Source organism: Neovison vison, chromosome 4 (genome assembly GCF_020171115.1).
Source record: "Neovison vison isolate M4711 chromosome 4, ASM_NN_V1, whole genome shotgun sequence".
Classification (NCBI taxonomy): Eukaryota; Metazoa; Chordata; class Mammalia; order Carnivora; family Mustelidae; genus Neogale; species Neogale vison.
Genome location: NC_058094.1, coordinates 80,254,049 through 80,269,653, shown reverse-complemented (window position 1 = coordinate 80,269,653; position 15,605 = coordinate 80,254,049). Strand labels below are relative to the sequence as shown.

The 15,605-nt window shown below is 37.8% G+C and overlaps 1 protein-coding gene across 3 annotated transcripts in view; it reads right to left on the bottom strand.

The window, feature by feature from the left end:
* The window catches only part of ATP6V1H (ATPase H+ transporting V1 subunit H), a 152,798-nt gene that overhangs the window by 14,719 nt on the left and 122,474 nt on the right, over window positions 1-15,605 (bottom strand). The gene's annotated exons all lie outside the window — the stretch shown is intronic.

Sequence of the window (15,605 nt, the reverse complement as noted above, 5' to 3'; positions counted from 1 at the left end):
CCACCAAAATGACTAGGAGGAGGAATGCCCAACAGAAGAAAAATACAGAGGATGGACCTTCTGCAACAGAGCTAACGGCTATCAACATAGACAATATGTCGGAAAGAGAATTCAGGCTAACAATTATCTAGGCAATAGCTAGGTTGGAGAAAGCCATGGATGACCAAACAGAATTGATTAGGGCCGAACTGAAAGCGACCAGACAGGATGTTCACAATGTTAGGGCGGAGCTTAAAGCTACCAGGGAGGAGGTCCACAATGCTCTCAATGAGTTCCAATCTAATCTAAACTCTCTCAAAGCTAGGGTAACTGAGACAGAAGATAGATTAGTGATCTGGAAGACAAACAGAGAGAGAGAAAGGATCAGGAGGAAGCCTGGAACAAATAGCTTAGATCCCACGAAAGCAGAATCAGGGAAATAAATGATGCCATGAAGCGTTCCAACGTCAGAATTATTGGAATTCCTGAAGGGGAGGAGAAAGAAAGAAATCTAGAAGATATCGTGGAACAAGTCCTTCATGAAAATTTTCCGAATCTCGCGAATGAAACCAGCGTTCATGTACTAGAGGCTGAACGGTCTCCACCCAAGATTATACGCTCCAAAAAAACATCACGACACCTGATAGTCAAATTGAGAAATTATAATTGTAGGTATAATCTCTTGAAAGCCGCCAGGGCAAAGAGGCTCCTTACTTACAGAGGGAAGCCCATCAGAATAACGTCAGACCTGTCTACAGAGACCTGGCAAGCCAGAAGAGGCTGGCAAGATATATTCAGGGCACTAAATGAGAAGAACATGCAGCCAAGAATACTTTATCCAGCAAGACTGACATTCAAAATGGATGGAGAGATAAAGAGTTTCCAAGACCGCCAAGGCTTAAAAGACTATGCAACCACCAAGCTGACACTGCAGGAAATATTAAGGGGGGGTTCTATAAAAGAGGAAAAATCCCAAGAATAGCATTGAACAGAAATATAGAGACAGTCTACAGAAAGAAAGACTTCAAAGGTAACTCGATGTCAATAAAAACGTATCTATCAATAATCACTCTCAATGTGAATGGCCTAAATGCACCCATAAAACGGCACAGGGTTGCAGACTGGATAAAACGACAGGAACCATCCATATGCTGTCTACAAGAGACTCATTTTGAACCTAAAGATACACGCAGACTGAAAGTGAAGGGGTGGAGAAGCACCTTTCATGCCAATGGGACTCAAAAGAAGGCTGGGGTAGCGACTCTCATATCAGATAAATTAGACTTCAAACTAAAGACTGTAGTCAGAGATACAGAAGGACACTACATAATCCTTAAAGGGACTATCCACCAAGATGATCTAACAATTGTAAATATCTATGCTCCCAATATGGGAGCAGCCAATTACTTAAGAAAACTGTTAATCAAGATAAAGAGTCATATTGATATGAATACACTAATCGTAGGAGATCTTAACACGCCTCTTTCAGAATTAGACAGATCATCGAAGCAGAAAATCAATAAAGAAACAAGAGCATTGAATGACACATTGGACCAGATGGACCTCATAGATATATACAGAACATTCCACCCTAAAACAGCAGAATACTCATTCTTCTCAAGTGCACACGGAACCTTCTCCAGAATAGACCACATACTGGGTCACAAATCAGGACTCAGCCGATACCAAAAGACTGAGATGATTCCCTGCATATTCTTAGATCACAATGCTTTGAAACTGGAGCTCAATCACAAGGAAAAGTTCCGAAGGAACTCAAACACCTGAAAGCTAAAGACCACCTTGCTTAAGAATGCTTGTATCAACCAGGAGATCAAGGAAGAACTGAAACAATTCATGGAAACCAATGAGAATGAAGACACTTCGGTCCAAAACCTATGGGATACAGCAAAGGCGGTCCTAAGGGGAAAATATATAGCCATCCAAGCCTTGCTCAAAAAAATTGAAAAATCCAGAACACACCAGCTGTCTCTACACCTTAAAGATCTGGAGGATCAACAACAAATCAAACCATTTCCACACATAAGAAGGGAAATCATCAAGATTAGAGCTGAGATCAATGAGGTAGAAACCAGAGATACAGTAGAACGTATCAATGAAACTAGAAGCTGGTTTTTTGAAAGAATCAATAAGATCGATAAGCCACTGGCTACACTAATCCGAAAGAAAAGAGAGAAATCCCAAATTCATAAAATTATGAATGAAAAGGGAGAGATCACAACTAACGCCAAGGAAGTAGAAACAATCATCAGAAGTTATTATCAACAGTTATATGCCAATAAGCTTAGCAACCTAGATGAAATGGATGCATTCCTGGAAAAATATAAACTACCAAAATTGAACCAGGAAGAAATCGACAACCTGAATAGACCGATATCTAATAACGAGATTGAATCAGTGATCAAAAACCTCCCAAAAAACAAGAGCCCAGGACCTGACGGATTCCCTGGGGAATTCTACCAAACCTTCAAAGAAGAAATAACACCTATTCTCCTGAAGCTGTTTCAAAAAATTGAAGCAGAAGGAAAACTTCCAGAGTCTTTCTATGAAGCCAGCATTACCCTGATCCCCAAACCAGGCAAGGACCCTACCAAAAAGGAGAATTTCAGACCAATATCACTGATGAATATGGATGCTAAGATTCTCAACAAGATCCTAGCCAACAGGATCCAACAGCACATTAAAAAGATTATCCACCATGATCAGGTGGGATTCATCCCTGGGCTGCAAGGATGGTTCAACATTCGCAAATCAATCAATGTGATACAACAAATTAATATGAGAAGAGAGAAGAACCACATGGCCTCTCAATTGATGCAGAAAAAGCATTTGACAAAATCCAACATCCGTTCCTGATTAAAACGCTTCAAAGTATAGGGATAGAGGGAACATTCCTGAACCTCATCAAATCTATCTATGAAAGACCCACAGCAAATATCATCCTCAATGGGAAAAAGCTTGCAGCCTTCCCATTGAGATCTGGAACAAGACAAGGATGCCCACTTTCACCACTCTTGTTCAACATAGTATTAGAAGTCCTAGCAACAGCAATCAGACAACAGAGAGAAATAAAAGGTATCCAAATTGGTAATGAAGAAGTCAAACTCTCTCTCTTCGCAGATGACATGATTCTTTATATGGAAAACCCAAAAGACTCCACCCCCAAACTACTAGAACTCATACAGCAATTCAGCAACGTGGCAGGATACAAAGTCAATGTGCAGAAATCAGTGGCTTTCTTATACACTAACAATGAAAATACAGAAAGGGAAATTAGAGAATCGATTCCATTTACTATAGCACCAGGAACCATAAGATACCTGGGAATAAACCTAACCAAAGAGGTAAAGGATCTTTACTTGAGGAGCTATAGAACACTCATGAAAGAAATTGAAGAAGACACAAAAAGATGGAAGACCATTCCATGCTCTTGGATCGGAAGAATAAACATTGTTAAAATGTCTATACTGCCTAGAACAATCTATACTTTTAATGCTATTCCGATCAAAATTCCACTGATATTCTTCAAAGAGCTAGAGCAAATAATCCTAAAATTTGTATGGAATCAGAAGAGACCCCGAATCGCTAAGGAAATATTGAAAAACAAAAATAAAGCTGGCGGCATCACCTTACCTGATTTCAAGCTTTATTACAAAGCTGTGATCATCAAGACAGCATGGTACTGGCATAAAAACAGACACATAGACCAGTGGAACAGAGTAGAGAGCCCTGATATGGACCCTCAACTCTATGGTCAATTAATCTTTGACAAAACAGGAAAAAATATACAGTGGAAAAAAGACAGTCTCTTCAATAAATGGTGCTGGGAAAACTGGACAGCTATATGTAGAAGAATGAAACTCAGCCATTCTCTTACACCGTACACAAAGATCAACTCAAAATGGATAAAAGACCTCAATGTGAGACAGGAATCCATCAGAATCTTAGAGGAGAACATAGGCAGTAATCTCTTTGATATCAGCCACAGCAACTTCTTTCAAGATACGTCTCCAAAGGCAAAGGAAACAAAAGCGAAAATAAACTTCTGGGACTTCATACAAATCAAAAGCTTCTGCACAGCAAAGGAAACAGTCAAAAAAACAAAGAGGCAACCCACGGAATGGGAGAAGATATTTGCAAATGACAGTACAGACAAAAGGTTGATATCCAGGATTTATAATGAACTCCTCAAACTCAACCCACACGAAACAGACAAACACATCAAAAAATGGGCAGAAGATACGAACAGACACTTCTCCAATCAAGACATACAAATGGCTATCAGACACATGAAAAAATGCTCATCATCATTAGCCCTCAGGGAGATTCACATTAAAACCACAGTGAGATATCACCTTACACCAGTTAGAATGGCCAAAATTAACAAAACAGGAAACAACATGTGTTGGAGAGGATGTGGAGAAAGGGGAACCCTCTTACACTGTTGGTGGGAATGCAAGTTGGTGCAGCCTCTTTGGAGAACAGTGTGGAGATTCCTCAAGAAATTAAAAATAGAGCTTCCCTATGACCCTGCCATTGCACTCCTGGGTATTTACCCCAAAGATACAGATGTCTTGAAAAGAAGGGCCATCTGTACCCCAATGTTTATAGCAGCAATGGCCATGGTCGCCAAACTATGGAAAGAACCAAGATGCCCTTCAACGGACGAATGGATAAGGAAGATGTGGTCCATATACACTATGGAGTATTATGCCTCCATCAGAAAGGATGAATACCCAACTTTTGTAGCACCATGGACAGGACTGGAAGAGATTATGCTGAGTGAAATAAGTCAAGCAGAAAGAGTCAATTATCATATGGTTTCACTTATTTGTGGAGCATAACAAATAGCATGGAGGACAAGGGGCGTTAGAGAGGAGTAGGGAATTTGGGTAAATTGGAAGGGGAGGTGAACCATGAGAGACTATGGACTCTGAAAAACAGTCTGAGGGGTTTGAAGTGGCGGGGGGGTGGGAGGTTGGGGTACCAGGTGGTGGGTATTATAGAGGGCACGGCTTGCATGGAGCACTGGGTGTGGTGAAAAAATAATGAATACTGTTTTTCTGAAAATAAATAAATTGGAAAAAAAATCATAGTGCTCTCTCCCATCAGCATCTGATTTACATAGTTAGAGACACAGTTAAATTCCAAATGTAAGGACATAGAGTCAACTGTTTCCACATACTTTAAAAATCTCAACCTAGGAACAGTGACCACCATTTCCTAGTACCTGCTATTTACTTAGCACTGCACTAACAGCTCGATCTACATTTTCTTATTTACTCTCCACCATAATATTCATAAAAGCTGTGGATGAGTCCCATTTTTATAAATAAGGAACAGGAATAAGGAACAGGAATTGAGCAATAAAAATGACACGCTGTAATGTTAGGGTAACTAGTTAATAGCCAGAGAGTATTTGTATCCATGTCTGTCTGATTTAAAAACTCAAAGTCTTAATCACTATATAGTACCATCTCATGGTACACTATTCTACCTCACACTGACTGAGGCCATATTATTGTGTAGATGTGAGAGTAAAGAGCTTAAGAACATCACAATGTGAGTCCTCAAATTTATTTCTCAAATATATTTTCCTAACCACCAGCCATTTTATTTCCTAACAGCATCTAAATTCAAAGATTAACAGATTAGCAGTATCTCTAAAGAGGTCAGTGATTCTAAAAGTAGAATCTGTTTATGTGAATTCTGGTCCTATGAAACAAAAGATGTATATTTTAAAATCAATTGCATTAGAGTCTATTACAAAACCAATTTAGGCAAAGTTTGCAATAACAAAATTATTTTTCACACAGGAATTCCAACAATCATTTTAAACTAGCTACTTAATCTAAAACATCCAGCCATAAAATCTATAAAATCTAAATATCCAGAGTTTATTTAGCTCCAGCTTATTTTCAAGACTAGTCCCTCTTTACCTATTACCACCAGCTTTATCATTAGATCAGCAGTGTCTTTCATACTTTATCATTTTTCCAACATATGGAGACGATATGCAATGCACTGAGCCACTCAAAGTATCAGAGTTGGCAGCAGACACTTCTTTTCCTTTTATCTTTCTTTTTAAGACTGGTTTTAATAGAGCAGTTTTAGGTTTGCAACAAAACTGAGATGGGACAGAGATTTCCCATATACACCCAGCCCCAACGCATGCACAGCCTCCCCTACTACATCCCACACCACACTGGTACATTTTTTTACCAAGGATGAACCTGCACTGACACATTATAACCATCCAAAGTCAATAGTTTACCACAGGGTTCATTCTTGATGCTGTCCATATTATGCCTTTGGGTGACTGTAAAATGACATATATCATCATCATACCAAACAGTATTTTTAGTGCCCTCAAAACCCTCTATAGTCCAGCTATTCATCCCTTCCTCCTTCCCCACACAACTGATCTTTTTATAGTCTGCACAGTTTTGCCTTTTTAGATGTCACATGGTTGATTTATACAGCATGTAGACTTTTCACTTTGGCTCCTTCCACTTAGTATGCGTTTCAGGTTCCCTCACACCTTTTCATGGCTTGACAGCTCATTTCTCTTTCATGCTAAGTAATATTCCATTACCCCGATGGACCCAAGTTTGTTTATGCACTCACCTACTAAAGGACAGCTGGGTAGCATCCAAATTTTGGCAATTATGAATAAAGTTCCTATAAACGTACCTGTGCAATTTTTCATGTGGATGTAAGTTTTCAACCCCATTTGGGTAAATGCCAAGGTGCATAATTGCTGGATCATAAGAATATATTTAGTTTGATAAGAAACCACCAAATAGTCTTCCAAAGTGGCTGTACTATTTTGCATTGCTACCAGCAATAACTGAGACTTCCTGTTACTGCATACCCTGGCCAGTATTTGCTTTTTGTCAGTGTTCCAGATTTTGGCTAATCTAACAGGTATATAGTGGTATCTTACTTTTGTTTTAATTTGCATTTCCCTGACAACATATGACGTGCATCTTTTCATATATTTATTTACCAACAGTGTATCTTCTTTGGTGAGGTGTCTGTTAAGGTCTTGGGCTCATTTCTTACTGAGGCTGTTTTCTTATTGTTGAATTGTAAGAGCTCTTTATATATTGCAGATAATAGTCCTTTATCAAACGTGTCTTTTGCAAATAAATATTTTCTCCCAGTATGTAGCCTGTCTTCTAATTCTCTTGACATCCTTTTTCATAGAGATGATGTTTTTAATTTCCATGAAACTCAACTTCTCAATTATTTCCTTCATGCCTTTACCATTGTATCTAAAAATGCATCACTATACCCAAAGTCATCTAGGCTTTCTCCCATATCATGTTCAAGGAGTTTTATAGTTGCACATCCTGTAGTTAGGTTTATGATCCATTTTAATTAATGGAGTTAATTTTTGTGAAGGGTGTAAGGTCTATGCCAGATTCATTACTGCATATGGACATCCAGTTGTTCCAGTACTATCTTTGCTGTACTGTATTGCTTTGCTTCTTTGTCAAAGGTCAGTTACCTATATTGGTGGGGGTCTATTTCTAGGTTCTCTATTCTGTTCCACTGCCCTACTTGTCTGTTCTTTCATCAATACCACACTGTCTTGTGTACTGTAGGTTTATAAGAAGTCTTGAAGTCAGGTAATGTCAATCCTCTTAACTTCATTCTTCCCCTTTAATACTGTGTTGGCTATTTGGGTGTTTTGTTCTGCATATAAATTTTGGTATCAGTTGGCTGAAATCCACAAAATAACTTTCTGGGATCTTAACTGAAGTTGTACTGACTCTATGGATCAAGCTGAGAAGAACTAACTTCTTGATAATACTGAATCTTCCTATTCATGAACACAGACAGGGTCTCTCTCCATTTACTTAGTTCTTTGATTTCATTCATAGAGTTTAGTAGTTTTCTTCATGATATAGCTTATATATATTTTTTTTGTTAGATTTATACCTAAGTACTTCGTTTGGGGGAGGGAATGGCTTTTTAATTTCAAATTCCACTTTTTCATTACATGTATATAGGAAAGTGATTTACTTCTGTATATTAACCTTGTACCCTGCAATCTTATTGTAATCATTTATTAATTACAGGAAAGTTTTTCTGTCAAATCTTTAGGATTTCCTACATAGACAATACTGCCATCTGCAAACAAAGTTTTATGTCTCCCTTCCCAATCTGTATACCTTTCTTCCCAATATTAGTTCCCGGAAAGTTTTTCTGTCAAATCTTTAGGATTTCCTACATAGACAATCATGTCATCTGCAAACACAGTTTTATGTCTCCCTTCCCAATCTGTATACCCTTCCTTTCCTTTTCTTGCCTTATTGCATTAAGCAAGAATTTCAAGTTTGATGTCAAAAACGGAGCCACACATGAGAGGGGATATCCTTCTTTGTACTTGATTGTTGTGGTAAAGCTTCCAGTTTCTCAATATTAAGTAAGATGTTAGCTACAGGGTATTTTTTTAAGATTTTTAATTTACTTATTTGGCAGAGAGAGATCATAAGTAGGCAGAGGGGCAGGCAGAGAGACAGAAAGGAGGAAGCAGGCTCCTTGCCGAGCAGAGAGCCCAACGTGGGACTCGATCCCACGACCCCAAGATCATGACCCGAGCCGAAAGCAGAGGCTTAAGCCACTGAGCCACCCAGGCCCCTCAACTACAGGGTATTTTTTTAAGATTTTATTTATTCCTTTGAGAGAGAGAGAGAAAGAGCAGGAGCAGGGAGAGAGGCAGAGGGTGAAGCAGATTCCCCGCTGAGCTGGGAACCTGATGTAGGGCTCTATTCTGGGACCTAGAGACTATGATCTGAGCCAAAGGCAGAGGCTTAACCATCTGAGTCACCCAGGCACCCCTACAGGGTTTTTAAATAGATATTCTTTATTAAGTTGAGAAAATTCATCTCTATTCCTAGTCTACTGCATGGTGGATTTTGTGAATGCTTTTTCTGCATCTATTGATAAGATAATGTGATTTTTCTTCTTTAGTTTGATGTGATGGATTACAGTAATTGATTGTTTTTGTTTTATTGTGTTATGTTAGTCACCATACATCATTCGTTTTTGATGTAGTAGTCCATGATTCATTGTTTGTGTATAACACCCAGTGCTCCAAGCAATACATGCCCTTCTTAATAGGGAACCTCACCCAACCCTTCCCCCACTTCTAAATCCCTCCATTTTAGAAGGTTCATCTCCCACTCCAATTTCTTTCCCTTCATTTTTCCCTTCTTCTAATGTCTTCCATCCTCTTTCTTATATTCCATATATAACTAAAATCATATAGTAACTGACTTTCTCTGTTTGACTTATTTCACTTAGCATAGTCTCCTCCAGTTCTATCCATGTTGATGCAGAAGTTGGGTATTCATTCTTTCTAATGATTGAGTAATATTCCATTGTATATATGGATGACATCTTCTTTATCCATTCATCTGTTGAAGGACATCTTGGCTCTTTCCACAGTTTGGCTACTGAGAACACTGCTGCTATGAACATTGGGGTACATATGGCCCTTTACACTATATCTGTATCCTTGGGGTAAATACCCAGTAATGCAATTGCTGGGTGATAGGGTAGCTCTATTTCTCATTTTTTGAGGAACCTCCTGCAACTGCCCCTCAGAACAATGTATTACTTAAACTATAACCCCTGGAGGATTTTACTAGTTACCAAGCACATTTAGATACGGCCTTAAGAAAAACACATGCCGGCAACAGGTCTTTGGGGGAAAGGACGATAGATGGCCATGAAGCTGAGCAGCTGGGGATGCCCAGCCTGCTCAGGGCGGAAGAAAATACTGCCTGCTTCCCTTTTCCGTTGTCTCTCTTTTCTCTTCCCAGAAGTGCCCGTTGTTAGTTAGATGAGTCCTTTAAATGTACTTGGTTAACTGTAAATTTTACTCTCCTTCTTGTTTGTCCACAAGACAAGACTAATGTTTGACCTTCATCGGTTCTTCTGTTGGCTAATGTATCTATCTAATAAAAGTGAGACTGTGGAGTTGCTCAGGGCAGCAGTCTTTTCGACTGTTGTCCCCTGCTCCCAACCTCTTGCAGCTGACTTGTTCGTGCCTAATTCTTCTCCCGTTCGCCAACTGGAAGCGGCAACCTCCACACTGTTTTCCAAAGTGGCTGTATTCCCACCAACAGTGTAGAGGGTTCCCCTCCTTCCACAACTTCTCCAACATTTCTTGTTTCTTGCCTTATCAAATTTCGCTATTCTAACTGGTGTAAGACGTGGTTTTGATTTGAATCTCCCTGATGGCTAATGATGATGAACATTCTTTCATGTGTCTGTTAGCCATCTGTATGTCTTCTTTGGAAAAGAGTCTGATCGTGTCTTCTGCCCATGTTTTGACTTATTACTTATTTTTGGGGTGTTGAGTTTGAGAAATTCGTTATAGATCTTGGATATCAGCCCTTTATCCATATTGTCATTTGCAAATATCTTCTCCCATCCCATGAGTTCCCTCTTTGTTTTGTTGATGGTTTCCTTTGCTGTGCAGAAGATTTTATCTTGAAGTCCCAAAAGTTCATTTTCACTTTTGTTTCCCTTGCCTTTGGAGACATGTCTTGAAAGAAGTTGCTGTGGCCAATGTCAAAGAGGTTACTGCCTATGTTGTCCCCTAGGATTTTGATGGATTCCTGTCTCACACTGAAGTCTTTCATCCATTTAGATTTTATCTTTGTGCACGGTGTAAGAGAATGGTCCAGTTTCATTTTTCTGTGTAGAGCTGTCCAATTTTCCCAGTACCATTTATTGAAGGGACTGCCATTTTTACACTGGATATTTTTTCCTGCTTTGTCGAAGATTAGTTGACCACTGAGTTGAGAGTCTGTATCTGGGCTCATTAACTAATTTTTTTAATGTTGAACCAACCTCACATATCTGGGATAAATCTTACTTGGTTGTGGTATGGAATTCTTTTTACACAAACTTTTAGATTTTATTTTTGTTGAGAATTTTTTGCATCTATGTTCATGAAAAATACTCCTCTTTAGTTTTCTTGTAATGTCTTTGTCTTTGGTTTCAGTATTTAGGTAATGCTGGCCTCATAGAATTTACAAAGTATTTGCTCTACTTACATCCTCTGAAAAAGACTATGGAAAACTGGTATAATTTCTTCCTTAAATGTTTGGTAGAATTCAACAGTAATCCCATATGGGCCTGGTGCTTTCTTGTTTTGGAAGATTATTAATTGTGAATTCAATTTCTTTAGTAAAGGCCTATTCAGATCATCTGCTGCTTCTTCTGTAAGTTTTGGCAGACTGTGTTTTTCAAGGAATTTGAAATTTCATCTAGGTTATCAAATTTGTGTTCACCAGACTATTCACAGTATTCATTTATTATCCTTTTAATTGCCATGAGATCTGTTGTGCTGTCTCCTCTTTTGCCTCTGATACTAATTTGTGCCTTCTCTTTTTTTCCTTAGATAGCCTGGCTAGAGGCTTAGTGATATTATTGCTTTCTTCAGAGAACTAGTTTTTGGTTTTATTTGGTTTTTTCTATTTGCTGTTTTCAATTTCTTTGATTTATTCATATTATTTCTTTTCTTCTACTTATTCTAGATTTAATTTTCTTTTCTTTTTCTCATTTCCTAAGTTGGAAAAAAGATTATTGAGTTTTCTTCTTTTCTAATATATGTACTCAATGTTATATATATTCCTCTAAGCACTGCTTTCAGTGTATCCCACAAATTTGGTCAGTTATATTTTCATTTTCATTAAGTTAAAAATATTTTAAAATTTCTCTTGTGATTTCTTCTTTGACCCACACATTATTTTAGAAGTATGTTGTTTAATCCCCACGTTTGGTAATTTTCCAGTTATTTCTTTTACAGATTTCTAGTTTAACTCCACTGTAGTCTGAAAACAGACAATGAATGACTTCTAGTCTTTTAAATTTATTAAAGGGGGTTTTATGTCCCAGAATGAGTCCTACTGATTGTTCCCTTAGCTTGAGAGAAATGTTATTCTGTTGTTGGTGGGTGAAGTAATCTATAGATGTCCATTACATCCAGCTGACAGTGTTGTTGAGTTTAACTATGTCCTTAGTGATTTTCTGCCTGCTGGATCCATCCATTTCTGAGAAGGATCTTGAAGTCTCCAACTATAAGTGTAAAATTCACCTGTTTTTCCTTATAGCTCTATCAGTTTTTGTCTTGCATAGTCTGATGCTGTTTTTAGGTGTATATATGTTAACAATTACATTACCTTCTTGGAGAACCCACCCCTTTATCATTTGTAAAGCCTTTCTTTATCCCTGATAAACTTCCCTTAATTTGAAGTCTGCTTTGTCTGAAATCAACACCTGACTCCTGCTTTCTTTTGATTACTGTTAGCATGGTATATTTTTCTCCATCTATTTACTTTTAATCTATATTTGTCTTTATATTTGAAGTGGATTTCTTATAGACAATATTTGGGTCATAATTTTTGATCCCCTCTGACAATCTCTTTGGTACAGTTAGACCACTGACATTCAAACTGATCACTGAGATAGCTGGATTAATATCTACCATATTCATTACTGTTTTCTATGTGTTGCTCTTGTTTTTTGCTCCTAGTTTTGTCTTCCGCTTTTTTTTTTTTGCCTTTTATGGTTTTAACTGAGCATTCTGTATGATTCCACTTTCCTTCCTTTCTTACCATTATCATATATATATCATATATATATATATATATATTTTTTTTTTTTTTTACTTTTTTAATGGCTGCCTTAGAGTTTGCAACACACATTTACAATTAATCCATGTCCACTTTTAAATAACACTATATCACTTCACGGGTAGTGTGAAAACATTGTTGTCATCTATTTCAATTATGTATAAGGGTACATAAGCATATACACACACAAACATCATAATCAAATATAGTGTTGCTATTAGTATTTTTGAACAAACTGCTGTTGCATCAATTAAGAAGAAACATTTTTATTTTACCTTCAGCTATTCCTTCTTTGATGTACTTCCTTTCTCTATGTAGATCTGAATTTCTGACCTCTAATATTTTCCTTCTCTCTAAAGAACTTCTTTCCATATTCCTTGCAAGGAAGATCTACTAGCAACAAATACCCACAATTTTTGCCTGAAAAAAATCTTTATTTCTCCTTTACTCCGGATAACTTAGCAGAACACAGAATTCTAAGGTGGTAGGCTTTTTCTCTCAACACTTCAAATATTACACTCCCCTCTCTTCTTCCTTGCGTGCCTTCTGAGAAGTTTTGTTCCTCTATAGGTAAAATGTTTCCACCACAGCACCCCCACCACCACCCCAGCAACTTTTTTTTTAAAATTTATTTTTATTTATTTTCAGCGTAACAGTATTCATTATTTTTGCACCAAACCCAGTGCTCCATGCAATCCGTGCCCTCTCTAATATCCACCACCTGGTTTCCAGCACCTTTTTTTTTCATTGACTTCAATTTTCTGTAATTTGAAAATTATATGCCTCAGTGTAGGTTTTTGGCATTTATCCTGCCTGGTGTTCTCTGAACTTTGTCGATCCATGGTTTGAGGTCTGTGATTAATTTGAGGGAACTTCTCAGTCATTACTGTTTGAGCATTTCTTCTGTTCTTTTCTTTCTTCCCCTTCTGACGTTCCCATTACATGTCTTTTACACCTTTTGTAGATGTCCCACAGTCCTTAGTTATTCTGTTTCTTTCAGTCTTTGTTCTCTTTGCTTTTAGGGTTTGGAGTTTCTACTGATATTTTTTCTAGCTCAGAGATTCTCTCCTCAGCCATGTCCAGTACATTAATAAAGACATCAAAGGCATTTTTCATTTCTATTATGGTGTTTTTTTTTTTAACTACAGCATTTCTTTGTGGTTCTTTCTTAGGACTTCTAGCTTCCTGCTTACACTATTCACCCGTTCTTGCATACTGTTTATCTGTTAGAACCATTAGAGTCCTTAGCATAGTAATCATAGTTGTTTAAAATCCCCCACCTGATAATTCCAACATAACCGCCATGATTGGTTCTGATACTTATTGCTTCTCCAAACTGTGCTTCTTGCCTTTTGGTATGACTTGTAATATTTTCTTGATAGCTGAACATGATGTACTAGGTAAAAAGAACTGCTATAAATAAACCTTCAGCAATGTGGTGATGAGATGGAGGGAGGGGAAGCATTCTATTGTCCTATGATTAGGTCTCGGTCTTTTAGTGAGCCATGGCCTCTGGACTGTGAACTTTGCAAGTATTTCTCAGGGTTTTTTCTCTCCCCTTGGGTGGGACAGAATGGCTGGACTGAGCTGAGTTGGTTATTTCCCCTCCTCAGGCCAAACAGACTCTGATAATATCCCAGCAGATAAGGCTCTATCTAGTTAGCTAGTTTCCCCTCAGGATAGGCTTTGTTAAGAAAAACAGGGTACTCAGGCATATTTCAAGATGGTCCTTTCCCCCTGCTTCTGCCAGAAGCAAAAGGGGATTTTTCTCAGGTATCTACTATGGGAACCTGTTCTAACTTCTGGAGATAAATCTCACTGTATGGTAAGGACTTACTATAACTGGGTCCCCCTGGAGTTTTTAACTCTCAGACCTGCCCACACTGAGCCTCCTGAAATTCAGTACAGTTCAGGTTTTCCAAATCAGGCACTGGTTCCCTCACTGGTTTCTGCTTATGGGTCTGCTCCAATATGCTTAAACTCTGTATGTTACTTATCTGTCTGTCTCTCCAGGCTTGAGAGCTTCTGCTAGCCCAAGTCTTCCTCTCTCTTATGTATCCAAGAAGAATTAGTTTTTCAGTATGTTCAGCTTTTTACTTGATAGGATGGAGTGGCAACTCCAAGCACCCTACACGCAGCACCAGAAATCAGAAGTCCCTCCTTTTCCTTTTAAATGCTGGTCCAAATCAGCACGTGGTTATAACCAAAAGTGATCTGTGCAATGAAGAGTATATACCCTAAGTGACCTTAATACAAAGAAATCTAGTTATGCACCATACAATGTGGGAGAAATGTCTGTGTTGTTACAGGCACTTTTAAGAAAAAAGTTTATTTTTTTTATTAGTTATCAAAATAGTATGTAGCAAAGTCCTTATTTAAGGCTTATTACAGACTCTTTTTTCTTGAATTATATTTAGACTGTTAAGACTTTTAAGTACATGACAGTAGAGAGAGTGTCCATTTATCTTCTTTGAGTACTAGTCAGTACCTGGCATATTCTAAGAGGTCAGTAACTGTTGAATGAAAATAGCTGACAAAATCCTACAGGGAAGTTAGAACCTGAAAAAGAATGCCTTTTTCTCATAACAAGAAAATGCTCTGAAACACGAGATGAGACAAATATGCCAGCAGTTAAACCTACCAAATACTTCATAATCTAAGCCAGTTCGTTACTAGCAGAAACCTCAAAATTTAAGACTTTTAGAATCTGCTTAAAATACAAGAAGGCTCAACTAAATCCACAGTAAAGAATATTTTAGAAGGCAAGTTCAATGTTTTAATGGTATGTAGCAGAAAATGTATTAAATTAGCTTTATAATTAAGCTTAAAAGATCTTCTAAGCCTACAGAATTATTCTTTAGGGAAGCATTTCCCTGCAATATATGCAAAAACAAAAATAAACCAAAACATGTGGGCCAGTTGTTCCTCCAATATGAATTTGTAATCACC